Source organism: Vicugna pacos, unplaced genomic scaffold (assembly GCF_048564905.1).
Source record: "Vicugna pacos unplaced genomic scaffold, VicPac4 scaffold_106, whole genome shotgun sequence".
NCBI lineage: Eukaryota > Metazoa > Chordata > Mammalia > Artiodactyla > Camelidae > Vicugna > Vicugna pacos.
This window is the reverse complement of record NW_027328786.1, coordinates 903,993-923,431: the sequence shown is the minus strand read 5'-3', so window position 1 is coordinate 923,431 and position 19,439 is coordinate 903,993. Positions and strand designations below refer to the sequence as shown.

The 19,439-nt window shown below is 50.8% G+C and overlaps 1 long non-coding RNA gene across 1 annotated transcript; it reads right to left on the bottom strand.

Annotated features, from left to right (window-relative positions):
- Positions 1-214: 214 nt before the first annotated feature.
- Positions 215-5,353, bottom strand: LOC140694878 (uncharacterized). Its single transcript, XR_012070536.1, has 4 exons — positions 5,195-5,353; positions 3,568-3,818; positions 3,213-3,420; positions 215-444 (listed from the first exon to the last, which is right to left on the bottom strand). It is a non-coding gene; the product is annotated as an uncharacterized lncRNA (long non-coding RNA).
- Between the last annotated feature and the right edge of the window lie 14,086 nt (positions 5,354-19,439).

Below are 19,439 nucleotides of genomic sequence, written 5' to 3'. Positions count from 1 at the left end.
CTCCGTAACCCACGGCCTAGCAAAGCGCCAGCCTATGGGTGGGCCATTCAGGGGCTCGGATACTTCTTAAATTAACTCAAAGCAGTAGAATAGCAGAGCTGGAGGAAGTGACCACTGAGCTCACAGAGTTCACTGCCCACACCCCCATTCTACAGATGAAGAAACAGAGGCCAAGCAGCCAAGGTCATGCTGCTCTTTAATGCTGGCCTCTGTTGGGCATACCAAGTGATGAGCTGCACTGAAGGGCCTGAGAGGGGGCTCTGGGGTCAGACAGCTTGGGTTCAAGTCCCACCCCTGCCATTTACTAGCTGTGTGATTAATGACTGTCCTTCCTGTAAAGTGCCACCTCATTTGTTTGTCATGAACACAGAGTTCCTTGAACAGCAGGACAGAATTCTTTAAAGGTTTGCTGTTGCTTTTGTTACTATTATCACCAAGTGAACCCTGAAATGAAGAACAAAGACAGCAAGATTTTTTATTTTAAAAGATTTTAAAATACGATGATGACTGTTTGATTTAATCTATTCAAGTTTGCATTTGACCATTATTAACAACTGCACAATGGATGACTTTTGAGGAAATGTTACTTCATGTCTTTAATTCTCACTAACTACACAGGCTATTCAACAGGAAGCAATTTTTTTTCCAGGAAGAGGGACAAAAAGTTAACAATATCTCTGTACCTCTCGGTTCCCAGTGAGTTGGTTGTGATCTGTCAACCCAACTTTGGGGAAATGCCCTCTCCTCCTGGGCTCGCTGCACTGCCACGTGGCCTCCAGGGGGCGATTTACCCCCACACGAATCCAGTATCTTGGTTCATATCTTTGCTTCAGATCCCTCAAGGACTGCCCATGCACCAGGGCCCCATCTGCCCCGCCAGTCTCACCTGCTGGCCTCCAGGAAACTATCCTGGGTCTCAACCATCCTCTGTTCCTATGCCCGCCCCACTACTCTTCATTTTGTCCTTCAAGTGTGGGCTCCTGTGGCTTGCCACCAAGCAGGGGTCTCCCAGTCCTCCACCTTGGGGAACTGCATCGTCCTGCACAGTGCCTAGCGAAACTGTGTGGAGGCCGGAAGAATACAGAACAACAGGTGCTCAGAGGGGCTGCCTTTCCCACTGCAGGGGCCCTGGAGAGCTTTCTCCCAGCTGGTTATTCACAGGCGCTGAAGCTGTGGAATCTCGATCTTACCAATTTAAAGGGCATCATCACTAATTACAAAAGAAATCATTTTTTCAGTAGCAAAAGGAGAAAAGACTTTGTGCCCCATGCCCCCATCTTTCTTCCTCCGCCTTCAGAGGTGATTCTCACTCTCTGGGCAAGGGTAGAAAGCAACAAACAGAATATTATTTTTCAATGATTCTTCTTTCCCACTCTGAAGATTGCATCCCAAGACTGATGAAGGCTAGGATGGTTTGGCTTCCCTGTACTGAGTATTCAGAGGCTCAGGGTGGAGGGGGTTAGGGAGATAATTCAGCATTATGGAACCAAACAGAGACATTAAAAGGTTCTACTCTAAACAGAAAGGAAGCAGGATGCTATAGAAATGGGAAAACCATCATTGGAAATGAAATAACGAGTTACAAGACAATAAACATGAAGATGTAAAAAAGAAAAAGTATATCAAAATACAAAAAGGTGGGAAAGGGAGATGGTAGCAAGAAAAGATAGATTTTTTTCTCTTTCTTTTTCCTTTTTCTCATTATTCTTAGGATGTGTTGGAGCCTACGTGATTATCAGTCTAAAGGAAATAGATATGATAATGGGTTGATATACTTGAAAAATAGGGTAACCACAAATCGAAAGCATATAATAGAGTTGAAAAAAAAAAAACCAAAAAAGAAACAAACTCTAAATGGCTTAAAGACTTAAACATTAGACAAGACGCTAAAAAACTCTCAGAAGAAAACATAGGCAAAACATTATTTGACATATATCTCAGCAGTGTTTTCCTAGGGCAATCCACCCAAGCAACAGAAAATAAAAGCCAAAATAAACAAATGGGACCTAGTTACACCTATCAGCTATTTCAAAGCAATAGAAACCATAAGCAAAATGAAAAGACAACCTATGGAATGTGAGAAAATATTTGCAAAAGATGAGACTGAACATGGCTTAACTTGTAGACTATAAAAATAGTTCATACAACTTAATAAGAAAAAAAAATAAACAACCCAATCCAAAAATGGGCAGAACAACTAAACAAGCAATTCTCCAATGAAGATATACAAATGGCCAATAGGCATATGAAAAAAAGGCACAACATCGCTAATTATCTTAGAAATGCAAATCAAAACTACAATAAGTTATCATCTCACACTACTCAGAATGGCCACCATTCAAACATCCACTCACCATAGATGCTGGAGAGGCTTGGAGAAAAGGGAACCCTCCTACATTATTGCTGGGAATGTAGTTTGGTGAAGCCAATGTGGAAAACAATATGGAGATACCACAAAAGACTAAAAAAAGACATCATTTGATCCAGCAATCCCACTCCTGGGCATATATCCAGAGGGAACCTTAATTTCAAAATATACCTGCACCCCAATGTTCACAGCAGCATTGTTTTCAATGACCAAGACATAGAAGCAACCTAAACGCCCACTGACAAATGACTGGATAAAGATGTAGTATTTAGATATAAAAGAATATTACACAGTTGTAACAAAGAAGGAAATAATGCCATTTACAGCAACATGGATGGACTTGGAGATTATCACACTAAAGTGAAATAACTCAGACAGAGAAAGACAAGTAACATATGATACCACTTATATGTGGAATTTTTAAAAAAGATACAAATAAACTTATTTACAAAACAAAAACAGACTCACAGACTTAGGAAACAAACTTAGGAGTTTGGGATTAACAATTACAAACTACTATATGTAAAACAGACAAACAGCAAGGATTCACTGTAGAACACAGGGGAAAATGTTCAGTATCTTGCAACCTATAATGGAAAAGAACCTGAAAAAGAATAGACTATGTATATGTACAACTGAATCACTATGCTGTATACCTGAAACTAACAAAACAGCTGTATATCTGAAACTAACTAAACATTGTAAATCAACCACATTTCAATTAAAAAAAAAGATAAGCTCTAAATAGCTGTATTCAAAGAAAATCTTCAAATCTTACCTCCTACAAAAAGTAAAATGGGAAGCTTGAGCAGGACCAAATTATACTGAATGAGAGGTTACATACCTTCTCCAGCACGTGGCCCATGGTACACATACATCGTGTTTTCCTTCAGGTAAGAATGGCCCTTACTGCCCAGGGAGCGAGTCCTGCTGGGACAAGGCCTCTGTGGCAGTGGCCTCCTTGTCACCGCTCCATCTCACCAGAAGGCCAGGGTTTTCAGAGGGGAGGGAACACAGAGCTCATACACTTCAGATATATTTCCTGAGAAAAACTGTGGAAAGACCAAATTCACCTGCAGTGCAGGAAACATGAGCACGGCCCCTAAGCAGACTGACAAACCCGAAGCAAGACGGCCCGATGTTCACATCGGAACCAGAACAAAAACCGTCTGGCCCCAGTTAAACGATCACCATCTCACCTGCAATGAACTGTTCGTACTCATTGTCAGGGATGTTTCTGTTGAGACTTGAGAGATCAAAAAAGTCAGACCAGGGAATCCGGACCTGGTGGATGTCCAGGCTCTGCTAATGGTAGAGGCGGCCCCAAGGGGGTATCACCAGCACCGACTCTTCCATTTTCAGCAGGGTCTTCAGGAGGAAGGCGATGTGGATACAGACGCCCCTACGGAGGCTGAAGCCCTCCGGAGGGTTGACATAACACAGAAGGTACCTGGCAGGGAGCAAAGGAGAGCGGGTCTTCAGAGCCAGGTCTCTGCACAGGAATCCCGGCTTAGATAGAACAGATACAATGGGAATCTCTGCACAGCACATGGCCTAGACTCAAGACACGTTCAGCAGCTTCTGGTTTGTATAGTGGAGGCACTGCCCACCGATCTCTGTGTGGCCAATTATTTCGAGTCCGGGAGCACATGCAGAAGACATCTTGGCATCTGTCTATCAACGCTAAGCACCTGACTAGTACCTGAGCACCCGTTCTCCAGGGAATCTCAAACTTCTTGGCCTAAAGACCCCTGTACACTCTTAAATACTGAGGACTTCAAAAGGCTGCTGTTTATGTGGGTTAAATCTATCAATAGTTCCTGTGTTAGAAGTTAAATAAGAACTTTAAAAAATGCTTATGAGTTCACTTAAAAATAATAACAACCTACTACATGATACCATTAATACTCTTAAGCAAAAAATAAGTATATTTTTCTAAACAAAAATCATTAATGAGAGGAATAGCAGTGATTTTAATTTCTGAGAATCTCTTTTGGACTGGTGAGAGCTTAATTCTATCTGCCTCTACATTACCTGTTTTGTGATATCACAGACTAGGTTTTCCCTGGAAAACCCCACAGGAAACTCGGGAGTGCAAGAGTGTGCAAAAGGCAGGTGACTTCCCGGCGTTCCTACGAAAATAGTCTTGCATCTCAGGGGCCTCGGACTCACTTTGATAACTGCTGCCCTACCCTAGGCGAGACTCTCCTACACAAGAGCCAGGCAAGTGTCCTGGCTTCTTTAATGAGTTACCGCAGCAACACCCCTCCCTTCTCTGTGTTAATGTTTCCCACAACCTCCATTACTGCAGATGAGGATGTAATCCTCAACTGAGGCCTCTAATCCCAGAAGACTACCAACCTTGAAAGGGAGGGCCCATCTACCATCTCTACACCCCGCACAGTCTATTTTGAGTCAAGCCCTAGATAACTGCTAATTGACACTGACCCTTGTCTTATTCCTGAGTTTTAGCGAAGGAGCCAACATCTGGATGGAACTGAAATTTCCCTGCTGATATACAAGGCTGATAAACCACCCTATTCCAACATCTGATTCTGGGGCTCTTCAAAACGCGGGTAAGGCCCCGCTTCATAAAAGACGGGTCCTCCACCTGCCCTTCCCAGGGGTTCTGGGAGGCCGCGGCCACGCAGGGCTACCCGGAGTCGCGGTCCAAGCCCCAGAGCCCGAGGGGGAGGAAAGCCGGAGGCTGTGCCCCAGCCCTGTCCCCCCCGCCCCAACCACAGCCCTCCCCGGCCGCCACACCAACCCGGATCCCACCCCGGTCCATGTCCACTGGCCCCGCCAACGGCGCTGCCGTACGTTTACCGTCTGTGAGACGCCGCCCCAGAAAGGATGTCGGCCGCCGACTGACGCGGCCAGAACTAGTGGCCCGGCCAAGCAAGCCGCCATCCCCAGCAGCAAACACCGCCATGGTCCCGGGCAGCTGCACACTTCCGGAGCCCGCTGCCTGCCCCAGAAGCGCACGCCAGCCCGCGAGGAGCGCGGCGTCTTTATCCATGGCAACGCCGCGGGGCCCTCCCCTAGCGCTTGCGTCTGCGTCCTCCCGAGGCTAGACGTGCGAGAGCAGAACTTTCGGAGCCAATGGGAGCAAGGGCGCGGCCAGGACGGGGGTGGGGGGAGGCTTATGGGGCAGCTGGGTGGGGCCGGGGCGGGCGGGGCCGCGCGGAGGTCCTCAGCTGCAGGTGGCACCGGCCGGAGGCTGGGGCAATGCTGCCAACAGTGGGCGGGGCGGCGGGGCGGCGGGGCGGCGGGGTGGGGGCACCCTCACCTGTCCTTGTGCGGGGCTCAGCCAGGGCTCCGCGGCCTCCGCTTGCACCGGAAGTGGACCCAGGCTACCGGTGGGCAAGATAGAGGACTGAGCCCAGGTAGGCACGGCTGGCCAGGTAGGGCACCTGAAGTGCAGATCCGCCAGGCCGGCTGCCGGCCTTGAATACGCGCTGCTAGGCAGTTTCCAAGAAGACGGGATCTGTCCCAAGAGGGGAGGTAGGGCAGGGTGCCAGATGCCTGGTTGGGTGCGGTCTTACAGGAGAGCCACGTTGAGAGGGTGCAGAGCAGCCCCTGTGTTGGCGGGGCTAGGAATTTGGGGTATAGGGTGGGGATGATGTGTGCCATTCCCTGTGGTCTCCCAAAGAACTCGCACCCCCAAGCAAAGGACCCTGCTCCCTCCACCCTTCACTGCATCCCCTGCCTTCCCCAGCACCACCGCCCCTGCCCCCGGAGGGTCCCATGACCTCTCCCCACACCAGGCACCGTCCCTGTTACAGGTACTTATCTCCTGGTGGTTCCAGCCCAAGGGTGGGGGCTGTATCTGACCAGTTAGGATGCCTGGAGCCTTTGTATGAAACCTCAGACTATAATGCAGGCGTGCACAGAGGCCCCTCAAACAGGATTCCCTGCATTCCCTCCCCACCACGCACCCACAGCGCAGCTGCCACACCAGGCCAAGCCTGCTGGAGGACCGCTGTTCCCTCTCCACCTGTCCCTGATCAAGAGTGCACCGCCCACACTGCTGGGTATTTAGTGGGCCTTAGAAGAGCAGCTGGTATTTTCATGGACAAATATTTGCTGTTTTGGGAAGAGTTGAGTGCAAAGGGATGTAGGGTATGCCTTTTCTGTTGTCCTGGAACTGGTGACTAGGATGCAAACTTAAGTCAAAGCAGTTTTTAGAGAGAGCCGCAATATATCTTACCCAAAGATCACTGTTCCCCTACAAAGGCAACACCACCTGGCGGGTGGGGTCCTGGTCCCTCTTTCTGGAGGTTGGGCTTTGCACCCTCCAGCTGGGACAGAGCCCGAAACAGCTCTGAACACGCTCCAACAGGCTTTCCCAGCACAAACTGCCTTTATTTTGAATCTGGCTGAAGGAAGCAGCTGAGAAATCTGGGTAAATCTTCCTGGGTGTAACCATGCCTTTTGTGCTGAATGAAAGAGCGGCTCTCCACATGCTAACAGCTTAGAACTGAATGTGTGTCGAAGCCTTCATGCATGTAGCATGTTGGGAACAGCGTTTCATGGTGAGGGGAACTCTATAACTTACATGTGTATGGGGAAGCCCTCACTCCAACAGGGTTTTCCTGCACAAACTGCCTTTATTTCGAAATTGGCTCTTGCTGAGAAATCTTGGTAAGTGTTCTTAAGTGTAGCCATGCCCATTATGCAGGATGAAAGAGCGGCTCTACACTTTTTCACATCTCAGAGATGAATGTGTGTTGAAGCCGTCATTCATGTAGCGTGTTGGGAACACAGAATTTAGTGGTGAGAACTATGTAAATTACATGTCTATGATGAAGCACTCTCTCGAGCCGGGTATTCCAGTGCATACTGCCTTTATTTCGAAACTGGCTTCTCAGAAGCCTGTGGTCTCCACTGCAGGTCTGTCTCCAAACCCAGGGCCAGCATGGTAACTCTGCTCCCCCTGTCTATTCTGGAAGTTCTAGGTGTCCTCCATGGCCCTTCCACCATTATGTTTTTGGAAAACCCCGCAGATGGAATGGGCCTGAGAACAGGAGAGCTGGATGCCAGAAGCCACTGCCCAGTGTGAGGCTCCTGGGAGGGGCATCTCCTCTCCGTGGGCTCTGATCTAACCTCCCCTCTCCCCCACCCCCACCCCTCTCCTCCTGCATTTCCTGATTGATCCCTGGATAATGGTCCATACCAGGAATGACCTGGGAGAGGTTTTATGAGTCTTTAAGTGGAAAAAAAAAAGAAATCTTTAGACAAGTTACTGAAAGTAACTTCCAGCTTTACCGGGAAAGACCTCATTCCAATGTTTAAGGCTAGTTGACAGGGTGTCAAATTGCTTAACCACTCACATCTGAGCAAGTGCTACCTCTCTCTCCAGCTCCCCGCAGCATCCACCTGTGGCAACTTGGCCAAAAGAAGGCAAGAAAGCTCTTTCCCCTCGCCAGCACCAGCGTGGCTTTGGAGTCAGTGGAGGCTGAGAGAAAGAGCCCCGCCCTGAGGTTTGAGGGGCCTCCAGCCACAGCCAGAGGAGCGGGGGTTTTCAGAGTGGCCCAGCAGGGAAACCAGGCAAGGCCACCTGGCCCAAGTCTTCCCTGCCCAGAGAGCCCCATGAACTGCTTTGGGCCACACTCCCCGTTTGGGCCCCCTGCAAAAAGTTACCACGGGAGCCACACCTGAGAATGCAGAAGGACAGCCCTTTAGCCTGGGGTCCCAGCAGGTGTGTCCTGTGAGACCTGTGGCCACATAAGTTCCTTGTCTCTCCAGGTCACTGAAGGGACTGTGCTGGGCATCTTGGTGGTCAGGGACATGGGAACACCTCTAAACTCTGAAGAAGGACAGAGAGACTCTTCCTGGAAGCAAGGATTCCAGGGAGACACCTTGCCCAGAACTGGGGGACTGTGTCCTGAGTAGACCCCTGGGAGGCAATGTGGGGCTGTGGGGTCCTCTTCTGAGAAGGGAGCAGGTGAGTTTTCCGGGGGTGGGGTCCTGCTTTGTCCAGACATGTCCTTGTGTAAGACTCATTTACAAACACCTCCAAGTCCACCTAGGGGTGGCCCCAGAGGTGGGGGTAGAGGAGGAGAGTGAAGGGTGCAGACTTAGGGCCCCCTGAGCCACCCAGGGAGCCAAGGGTCAGTGGGAACATCTTGGGAGTCTAGTGCAGGGGTGGAGGACGAGCACTAAGAACATGCCAAGTCATGCAATAAAGTGACCCATGACCACGAGACACAGGTGGCCGTACACCAAAAGAGGCAGATAGAAATTTAGACCCAGGATCTGAGAACCTTGAGAGGGGCTGGAGGGTCCCAGGAACCCTCAGGAACAGCTCTTCTAGGGGCACAGACATCCCAATACACACATTTCTCATGGAAGCTTTTTGGGGTGCAGAGTGAGTTACCAGGTTCCTGAACTTAGTATGGAATCACGGTTCCTGGCAATAAATTGCTGTCATTTGTCCCTGGACATGCACAGGGGAGCTGACTGCTGTGGGGGTCACTGCAGGACTAGAATCTTCTGGTGTCTGCTCTGTGACCACAGAAACCCAGGGGGATTTCTCAACAGGAGAACCTGGAGACCATGCCTGCAAGGACCACCCTCATGGGATGGCCAAGGAGCTCGTGGTACCCAGGTCACCAAGTGACGAAGTTGTGAGGTTGCCTGGGGAATCGTGGGGGCATGTAGATTTCTGAGGTCAGCACGTGGGCCCAGCACTGCTGGATGGTCTGCACAAAGAGGGGCCTGCCCTCCTGATGATGGCTCTTAACATCTGCAGGGAAACTGCTCCCAGGGCTCCTGGAGGTCCATATTGAGAGTGTCCTGCCAGCCTTGTGGGGTCACCTTCCCCTGATGCAGAAGCAGACCTCTCTCCCTTGAGGCCCAGGGGACACCTGGCTCAGGTGCCACCTGTGTGCCCTGGACACGCAGAGCCCCAGAGCTCTGGCACAGCCTGGGGTGTGGTGGTGTCCGGGCAAGAAAGGCCCTGGGAAGGGGGTCATTCAAGGGCAGAGGCCACTCTGCAGGGATGCTGGACCTGGCAGCAATGCACTGCTTCAGTACTCCCTTGGGTTGGGTCTCCAACCTGTGGGATGGAAGGGCCACTCCTTCCTGTGTTGCAGTCGGGGGAACTAGATCCATCGTCAAGGTCAGCCCTGAAAATGGAGGCTGCGCTACCTCCATTCCTGGAAAGAAAATCAGTCCCCTCCAGTCCAGGTGATTCAGAAAGTCATTCAGCAATGTTCGGGGCCCCCACTTTAGGCTTTGAATTAGAGCTGAGCGGCTTAGGAGGCCAGATCCCTGACCGTGGCTCCAGGAGCAGGTTTTCTGCTGGGGGACAGGATCCTCACAAACACCTGTGTCTTTGTGGGACACTCCCCTCTGACAAGCTGGGAGGCAGGGTGCAGTTGTGGGAAATCGTGTTTACATGAGCAGAGGGCCACCATGTGGTGGGGGCACAGGAGACTGTGAGAATGAGTCCCACAGCCTTTCTGGAATCAAAAAACTGGCAAATGTGAAAAAGTGCATAATTTGTTTTATTGAACAGGCTGCTTATGTACGTTTGGAGGACCAGGTTCAAGGACTCAGCATCCCTCCAGGACAATAGCCTCAAGAGAAGAACAGACAGAGCAGGAGGAGATCTGGGGTTTCTCCCAGGAATGAGGTGGAACAGGGATTTCTGCAGATTTGCAAGGAGTCCCCGACCACTGAGCATGGGGTTACAGCCCCACGAGACCCCTGTCATGTTTGGCTTGGGCTCTGGTTCTGGCCTGCTCATGTATTCTTCCAGCAGAGTTCCAGAAACTCAGAGGGTGGACTTAGAGGGGCTGCGTTTGGAACCTAGTGAGGAGTTGGAGGGTCCTTTATATTGAGTCCCTTCATCCTAATCACCGTAGCTGAAGCCCAACACCCCCCAGGCCCCCATGGTTGCCGTGGAGGGAGAACAAGCCTGGCAGGCGACCTAGGGGTCCCACTACTGTGTCCTTCCCTTGTCTTCGTTCCCTTTCACCCCGGAAGGTGTGATTGTCTCGTGTCATGGTGGCCTCCAAAATGTCCCTCCCAGTAATCTCTCTTCTCCATCAGGTGGGGTTCCCAACCCCGCTCAGCCTTCTCTGCATGGATGCTGAAGGACCAGGCCCACCTGAAGTTCTGAGCTCGAGCAGTAAGGTGGAAACAAAGAAACCAATGGAAAAAAGAAGCAAGTGATTGTGGCAAAGCTCCCCACCACAGAGAAGCTGCCCTGAGTGGAAGGGAGAGTGTGGGCATGCCCGTTTGTTTCCTATCTCCCAGTGCTCTTAGCTTTCTTATTGCCTACCTGCATGGTTACAACAAAATGATCTGCAAAACTGAAAATATTTACTCTCTTGCTTTTACAGAAAAGGCTGGCCAGCCTCTGGTCCGGTACCAGGCAAGAGATTGGAGTTCCTTTCCAGTTTGGAAACATCTTGGCAGGCCCAGGTTTGCAAAGGTCTTTAAGAGTAGTTACGGAGTTTTGCTTTTAAACTTTTTTACGGCTGTATATACTTGTGAGATGTGGTTGTGATGTATAATTCTGAGCCGGGATTTTCTCAAACTGTTTCTCACTTCTTATACCAGACATTCCTAAATTCCAAGTGGAACTGCATATTAAGGAAGCCATGGAATTTAGCAAAAGGATACAGATCTCATTTCCTTTTAAGCATCGGTGTACCTCCATCATGGCAGTATTTGTTATGTGTTATTGATAGGGGAACTAAGTAGTAAACAGATTAATAGAAAATAGGGGATTTTAGGTACACAGGTTCATCTTTTCAACATTGTTTGTAATATTTGCAGTTTAAGATGACCATTCCTGAGAAACAGGCAGCCTCTTAGAATGAAATAGCATTTCCTCTGAACCATAATTAATTTTTATTTTGTAGACAGCAGGAAGGGTAATAACACGTCACACATTTGGGGACGTCAAAGAGAAAATGTAACTTTCTGGGAGCGCACTCCCCCGCCTCCCCCTGCCCTTTTTACTGTCCCATTCTCCCTGGAAGGCTCTTTCTTATCTTCTGCTCATGGCTCCAGTAACTCTTTCTTCCTCCTTGTTCCTCAGCTGGTAAGGTTAGTTTTCTACTTTGAACAAGCAAACAAGCCAACAGAAGAGAAATTCCACAAGCAACTCCCAGCACATCCGCTCGCCTTCTGATGTCTGTGACCTCACTCTCGGTGCCCCACCGCTTATTAAAAGTGGCATCGAAAGCCAGTTCCTCCAAAAGTCCCCGAGGCCCCATCCCTCCCATCTTCTCTGGGTTGTCACTCCCAAAACCATCCTCTCTTTCACTGCCTCATCTATTTTGTTCTCCTGCTAGTTGGCACCATCAGTATATAAACGTCCATCCTCTTAAACCAACAGCACTCCTTGACCCTAATTCACCCCCACCAATTGCCACCCTGTGTCTTTGCAGCAAATCTTTAAGGAGTTGTTTAAACTCACTGTCTGCATCTTCTCTTGAGCCATCCCCTTTTACACCCATTCTGGCTTTTCGCCTGATCCCTCGCTCTATGGAAACTGCCCTGTCAAGGCCATCAGTGACCCCATGTTGCTAAATATAGTGGTCAATTTTGACTCCTCATCATGCTTGGCCCCTCGGCAGCATTTGACCCAGCTCTTCCATCCCTCCTACCCCGTGTTCCTGCTTCACTCAACCCCCAGCCCATCTCTCTGTCTGTTTCTGCTTTTGGCCTGCTGGCTGGTCCTTTGCCAATGTCTCCTGTTTTTTCCAAACATATACTGTGGGTGTTCCCCAGGGTGGGTTCCTGGGCCTCTCCTCTCTCTCTCTGCTATTCCTTTGGTGGAAGCAACCCAGCCTTGGAAATTGGCATGCCATCAATTTCTCGATTTCTCCAAAATTCCCTGATTTCCCCTTTCCATCTGAGCCTTTATCCCTGAGACTCACATCACATTCTTTTCCTTTCATTCATCTTGCTTTCACATTCATACATATGTTCTACTATGAAATTACTTTTCCAAATTTTGAATCAGTACATATATATCATGTAAAATGCTCAAATATGTATTATTTCCACTAAGATGCTAATTCTACCTTAGAACATTTCTGCACTTCTGTATTTATGTGAATAAAGCGAATAGTATTTCTACAAGCCTCATAGTTAAACACTGTTAGTTTGGGGCTATTATGTAACATGAAATAATGGTACATCAACATAGTCGTTTTTCATTTATTTTTATGTAACACCGAGATGAGGTTTTTGCCCTGAAGACTGGTTTTATTGAAATTTTACCTACGTTACGGACAGTCAGTTTATGTGAAAGCCCTCATTTCTCCCCTTTTTGATATATGCTCCATTTGGCTATATATAACATATAACTTGGCATGAAACAAAATTCCCAAATCATTCACATAATACAATTAATATGTTTAATTATATTTTTTAAATGTTAAAAAGAAAAAGAAAACAGATTCCTCTACCTATTAGGCACTTCTGTGGCAATATGTAACACACCCCTTAACCATGACATTGAAGAACTGAGCTGATACCAACCCCTTTCCACCTGCTCAGCCCCACCTTTTCCCATCCCCTTTCCCATCCGGAGAGGACATCCCTCCCATTGTCCAGGCCCAGATGTTGGAACCATGTCCTTTCTCTCTCTTTCTTTTACACTCACAGACAGCAAATCCAGCTTGTTAGAAAATTCTGGATATTCTGTCTTAATTAAATACCTGCTCTCTGCTCCCCGCCCTCCTAAGAGCCACCTTCAGCCTTTCCTGGATACCAATAGCCTTCTGTTTCCATCTTTGCTTTCCTACAATCTCTCATCCACACAGAGTCAGAGGGAGCCTGTAAAAACATACATTGGGGGTGGTGGGTGTTGCTCAGTGGTAGGGCGCATGCTTAGCATGCTTGAGATCCTGGGTTCAATCACCAGCACATTCATTAAAATAAATAAATTACTTCCCCCCAAAAAACACAAACACAAAAGCATAAGTTGGACTACATCTCCCCTCCCCTCAAAACTCACTAAACGGGTCACCATGTCATTAGGAGCCAAAGTCGTCACAAAGGCCTCAGGACCTGGCGTGCTCTGCCTCTCTGCCCACACTCTCCCCCTCACTCTGGGGGCCTCTGGCTCCGGCTCTTCCTTCTTCCTCCGGATCTATTCTGCTTCAAGTTCATTACTCCGTGAGATCTGCCAGGATTGCCTTATTCTCTCCTGCCTGCCTCCCACCCCACCGCCATCACCCGAGTTTGCTCATATCACTCTTTTTTAAAAATTTTTCCAAACTCTTGCTACCCCAACATGCTGCCTGTTTCCTCTGCTAAAATTCTGAGCCCCCAGTGATGGGGAGTCATGTCTATTTTGTTGACTGATAAAGCCCGAGAGCCTTGGGAACGGTCTAGTTAGGAGATTCCCGTATGTAGTAGGAGCTTATACACATTTGCTGAATGAATGTAGATGCCCTGGTCCAATCCGATGGAGCACTTCTGTGACGTGCTCAAAGAATAACTCTCCTTTCCACCTGAGAGGGGGTGACAACTTCCCTGGTGATTAAAGGCAAGAATTTTTTGCTTTATGCTGTTAACCTTAGGCGGGGAGACTGGGGGATCTTCATATATATTTTTAAATTTGGTTCACTCTGCAGTTGGTCTTTGGTCTCTGTATAATTTTGAGAAACTCTTTATGAGTGATCATTCTTTGATCAGATTGAACAGGTTCCAGGGGGAAGGACCAAGCCTGTCCCATCAGCCATTCTATGTGTCTTGTCCTGGGACCCAGTGGATGCTCAGCATGTAAGTGAACCGACAGGAGTGAGTGAAGAGATGGGAGCATCTCATTATTGTGGCGGATCTCTGTCCAATGCCTTGAGATTTGGGGAAGGGTTTACGAGTGCAGAAGGGAGAGGTCAGGTCCTCTGTGCTTTTCCTGAGTGCCCTGGCCTTACCCATTCCCCCAGCCCCCTCTGGGCAGCCAAGCCAAGGAGCTGGGCCACCAGGGGTTGTGCTGATCAATAATCCACCTTCACCCCAATTCCGGGGGTAGGTACACATGGTTGTAGACACTGGAGTCAGGTCCTTGGAGGAATTCCTCACCGAACTATGTTTTGGAACTTTTATTTTTCTCTAGAACCTCCAGCTGAAGAAGATTGTTTTAGACACATGAAAGTTGAGGACACCTTCTGTCCCCTCACAACCCAGGTGGGGCTGGGAGTCTGCTGTTTCTATAGCCGGTGGGCTCGTGTTGATTTGGGCATCCCTGTGCCTGAATTCCTGCAGTACACACGGTGGTAAGGTTGGGGGTGCATGGCAGGGAGGGAAGCGGGTTGGGAGACTGTACAGCTGGGCTGATGTTAACCTGGGGTGAGCGGGAGCTTGCTGATGCATGGCATCTCGGGGCAGGGAACTCTCCACACTCAAGAGGGGTTCCCACTCCCGCAGGGTCCCTTTGATCAGGGTGCTGGGCTGTCAGGGGACCACAGGGGTCCCAGTGAGGATTAGGGTGCCTTCAGGCAATGGGAAGTGTGGGGTCCAGTGGCAATTGAATTAACTGTGCACCCAAACCCAGCCCCCACCTCTTTCAGCCTGTTTCCTAATCTGCAAAACTGGAATGTTATTAAACATCTCACGGGGTCATTGATGGGCTGGGACAGACTAGACAGTCAGGAGCTGGAATTCCTCTGTCCCCTGATTGTTTGCCTTCTTTCTGACTATTTGCTCTCACAAGCTCAGTCTCTCTGTCTCTCGCTCTTTCACTTCTAAGTGTCTCTCATGCTCTGGTTTCATTTGATTTCCAACCACCGCCCCTCCCCTCCGCCAAACTCCAGATGAGTGAACTTGATTTCTATGTGTCAGTTCCAAATTCCCAGGAAAGATGCTCTGTCACCTCTGGATCTGCTGTCCAACCCATGAGTTGTGGCCAGAGGAGCGAGTCCTTCTGGGACCAGCAGAGGGTCTCTGCCGAGCCCCCAGCCACCACTGTGGGAGCACATAGCTCTCCGTGGAGGAAGTACTGGCTGTGACCTTGTGTCACTAAGTGTGAATTTATGTCTTCTCTTGAACCACCTTCATCCTCCTAAACAAAGATGAAAATTAAACACTCCCGGGATTTGTGTCATGGAACACTCAGGGTGGGGGCTAATGGGGTTGGAATTTCTGCTGTATTTAAGGGGCTACACTGAATCCCCAACGAGAGCCTACAAAGGGAACAGCACCGGCCCCACCCGGCACTTAGGGCGCTGAGTCTGCGTGACGGTGAGCCAGACTTCTGACCACAGCTCAGGGGTCTGGTCTGACCAATTAGCCTTTGAAACCAACCAGCTTTGGATTCCTCAATCCCACCCTGAGGTTTTACCTGAACCATCAGCTTCTGTATCTCTGAAGACAGATGCTGAGGACCCTTCACGTAAGCCGTTCGCACAGCCCTGTTCAGGCCTTTGTGCTGCACGGTCTGCCCGGCGAGCTGACCGAGGTTGGTATTTTACTGATGTTAGAAGTAGTCTGGTTTCCCGATGTACTGTTTCACTGAACAAGCAACAGAAGCCACTTCTCGCTGATAAAAGCAGAAAAGGGACATAATGAAAAGATACTGGGAGGGTGTGTGGAGTGGCCAGGACCGGAGCCAACCCAGGAGCTGTAGGAGGTGTTAGGGAGCCCCAGGCACCAGGCTGGGAGGGGTGCTACCGGGCCCCCTGCCACCCCAGAAGGGACCCCCCTCCACCCGACCCTCCACCTCACTCACTGCAGGTTCATGTCCCGGCAGGGCCAGGTCACACTGAAGCCCCCAGCACACACCTCAGTTGGGGAGCTGGCCCCGTCTGAGCTGCGGGCGTGCCTGGTGTGGGGAGAGGCCCAGTTAGAGGAAGGCAGTTCCCCTACTGTTCCGAGTTAAGGTGCAAGTCAGTGCCCATCACTCAGGAGAGCCAGGCTGGACGGACCTCATTGTGGTGACTAGGCTGTCTGAGTTCACTTATTACTTTCTACGTTTGAAGGCCCTGGAGGGAGAAAAAGTGAAGGTTCTAGTACTTATTTTGTGTTTCCCACGTACCAGGTGTGGTAAACAAGCCACTTCAGACAAGGCCCGGAGCAACCACGTAAATAGGCCACGGAGCAAGTCGTGCAGTCAGGCCTCTGTGGTCCCGAAACCCGTGTCCCCATCGGCTCCATAGTTACCAGTGGAAACTAGGGGGATTTATGGGACTGTGTGCTCCTGTGAGGGCTGGGATATGTGTGTTTAAGTCCACATCTTCAGAAACTCGGCTAGAACCACAGCCACTGATTGCACGGTGGCAGAGGAAGGGAGGATTCCAGCCTCTGGTCCAGCTCGTGTGGAGCTCAGAAGTTCTTCCTCCTGTCCTGAAAATAACACCAAATCTGAGGGAGCTGCAAACCCACTGCTCTTCTTAGATCCCAGAAGACTGAGGGGGAAAGCTGCTTCCAACCCAGAGAGGTTGCAAAGGGAACAGCGGGCAGGCTTGGAGAGTCACAGCTCCCAAGGCAGAACCTGCTTTTTTAAGAACCCCGGGGGCAGGCAGATTTAACAGGTCCCTGAGGCCAGCAGGAGGCTCAGTGTGGGGAAATCAGAGTGTGACAAGTCCAGGGGGCCAGTCAGAGGGGCCCCATGCTCTTTTTCATGTATTTTACATCCAGGACCATTTCCTGTTCTCAGAATGAAGGTCAGAGGATAACTCCTCATGCTTCCTGCCTGGAGAGGAGAAAATAACTGTATTGAAATACACCCAGAACATTCTGTTTCATTGGGGGAAGTTGTTTTTTGTTTGTTTTTTTAATGAGAAATTATTTTACCAGAGCCTAACCAACCTGGGAGAAGGGAAATCCCTTCTGTGTCACCCAAATTGGGGTGGGGGGAAAGAGACACACTTGTGGAGGTCACAGCTCAGGGCACAGGCTCAATGAGAACTAATCACAGGACTGCAGATGCCCTGCTCTGTCCCGCTCCCCCAACACCTTACCTCCATGTCAGTAGGGCCCGTGTGTAATAACAGGAATAATACTAACAGAAGTAAATGTCTCAGGAGTGTCTAGGGAAAACCCAAAGACAGCGGGGAGATGAAAACAAGGACACACAGGCTGTTTTAGCCTCTCACACCAATAGCTGTAGCAAACTACACACAGCCCAGCCCCAGTAGATAAACAGGCAACCTCACAGAAGAAATTATTTATTTTGGTTCTCTTACCCAGTGCATTCCATGGTGCATCCTCGCCTAGAATTGAGTGGAAGCAAGTCCATCTCAGAAGGGACATAACTGAAGAGGGATGGCTTCCCAGACTCTGAGGGGCAGAGAGAGCACCAGCCTGGGTTAGAGAAAGGTGAGGGGTGGGGTAGGGTGTGGGCTGCCTTCTTCCCCATATAAGGAACCTTCCTGAGGCCAGCACAGTAGGAGGGAGGGCCATGGGGTGGAAGCAGCCAGACTTCATCCTGAGAACTGTTGGGATGCCTCAAAGGGACCATTCAGGTGCCCAAACTGGGCCCTGATTGAGGGAGCCAGTCGGTCTGACTCAGAGCCCAGGACTGAGGTGGGCTCACAGCAGGCCGGTATTACTTGGCCGGATCCATTTCACTTCTCCGAAGCCCTGTGTAAAACATGAAGCGTGGACGGCCTGGTGAGCACAGCTCTGCCCTCAAGACCGGTTTCAACTCCTCTCTTCCCAGAGAACAGCATCTCTGAACCCGTCCTGGGTGACCTCACAGAGATCACCCTAGTGGCCCAGGCTAGTGACCAGGAACATGTACCTTCCTGCAGGCAACCCCTGACGTCCACTGATGCATCATATACTGGCAAAGAGTGAGTCACTGTGCATTGGTCTAACAGCAGAGACTCTGCCAAAGGCCCAAGAGGTGGTGTGTGGGACATGCAGGGGTGCAGGAGTGTAAGCAGTGCAAAAGTGTAACTGGTGACAGGGGTGCAGGGGCTGTGGAGGGCGCAGGCATTTCAGGGGATGTGGGGGTGGAGGGATGCAGAATTGCAGAGAGTAGCAGGGGTGCAGAGGTGCAGGGAGTGTAGGGATGCAGGGAGGTGCTCAGGGACCTGGCCAGGATAAGAAGGCAAGTGCACATCCTTGCAGTCAGCCTGACCCCGGTGGGCTATTGCAATGCTTTTGGGCGGCGGCGGCGGCGGTGGCGGTTGGGAGGCTGCCCGGGCAAGCCGATCGATTTCTTCTCTTCCCTGCAGCCTGGCCTGGGGTGGGGCTTGGCCGCCGGAGATTCGCCAGATGTTGCACTCCAGGTAAGCTTGCTCCTGGGAGGTGGGGCGGTTAGGTCAGAGGGCGGTGGCAGCGGCAGAGGGGCGGAGCGGGCCTACCCCTGGCGAACGGGTGGAATAGCTGCCTTGTCCCGGCTGCTGGGCCTGGGAGCGGCCTCTTCTTCCCCAGGTCGCCGGACACTCCTGTCCCACTCAGCTTGCTGAGTGCGGAGTAGGGGCGGGGCCGTTAAGGTGCGGGACCCACGGGGGGAGGGAGGCTGCCGCGGGGGAGCCGATCAATTCGCTCCGCTCTCCCCAGAGGCGGAGCCAGGGGCGGCTTCTGCTGCCCTAGAGGTGGGACGCGGGTCTCCAGATGAGCTTGCTCCTGGGAGGCGGCGGCGGAGGCGGCAGGGGCAGGGGATGTGTTCCAGGGAGTTGCTCCATTTCTTCTCTCCCCCACGGCCTGGCTTGGGGGCGACGTCTGCCGCCGGAGATTTGCCTGAGGTCCGACTCCAGGTGAGCTTGCTCCTGGGAGATGGGTGCGGTGCGGTCAGGGGGCTGGTAAGGTGGTGGCTGCAGGCATAGGGAGGCTGCCCCGGAGGAGATTGTGGATTAGCTCCATGTCTGCACCGCGTGGCCTGAAGGCGGCCTCTGCTGCTCCAGGTCCCGGGACACCCCTGTCCCACTTTGCCTGCTGGGGGCGGGAGGCAGGGTAGTCAGGGTGCAGGGGTGGCGGTGGTCGGGGGCCTGCAGCGGGGGAGCGGACCATTTGCTCCCATCTTCCCCGCGTCTTGTCCTGGGGGCGGTCGCTGTTGCCCTGTGTTATGAGACGCGTGTATCCTAGTCGGCCTGACCCCGGGAGTTGGACTTGGTACTTTGGGGGTGGTGGCAGCAGCGGCAGGTTTTCCCAT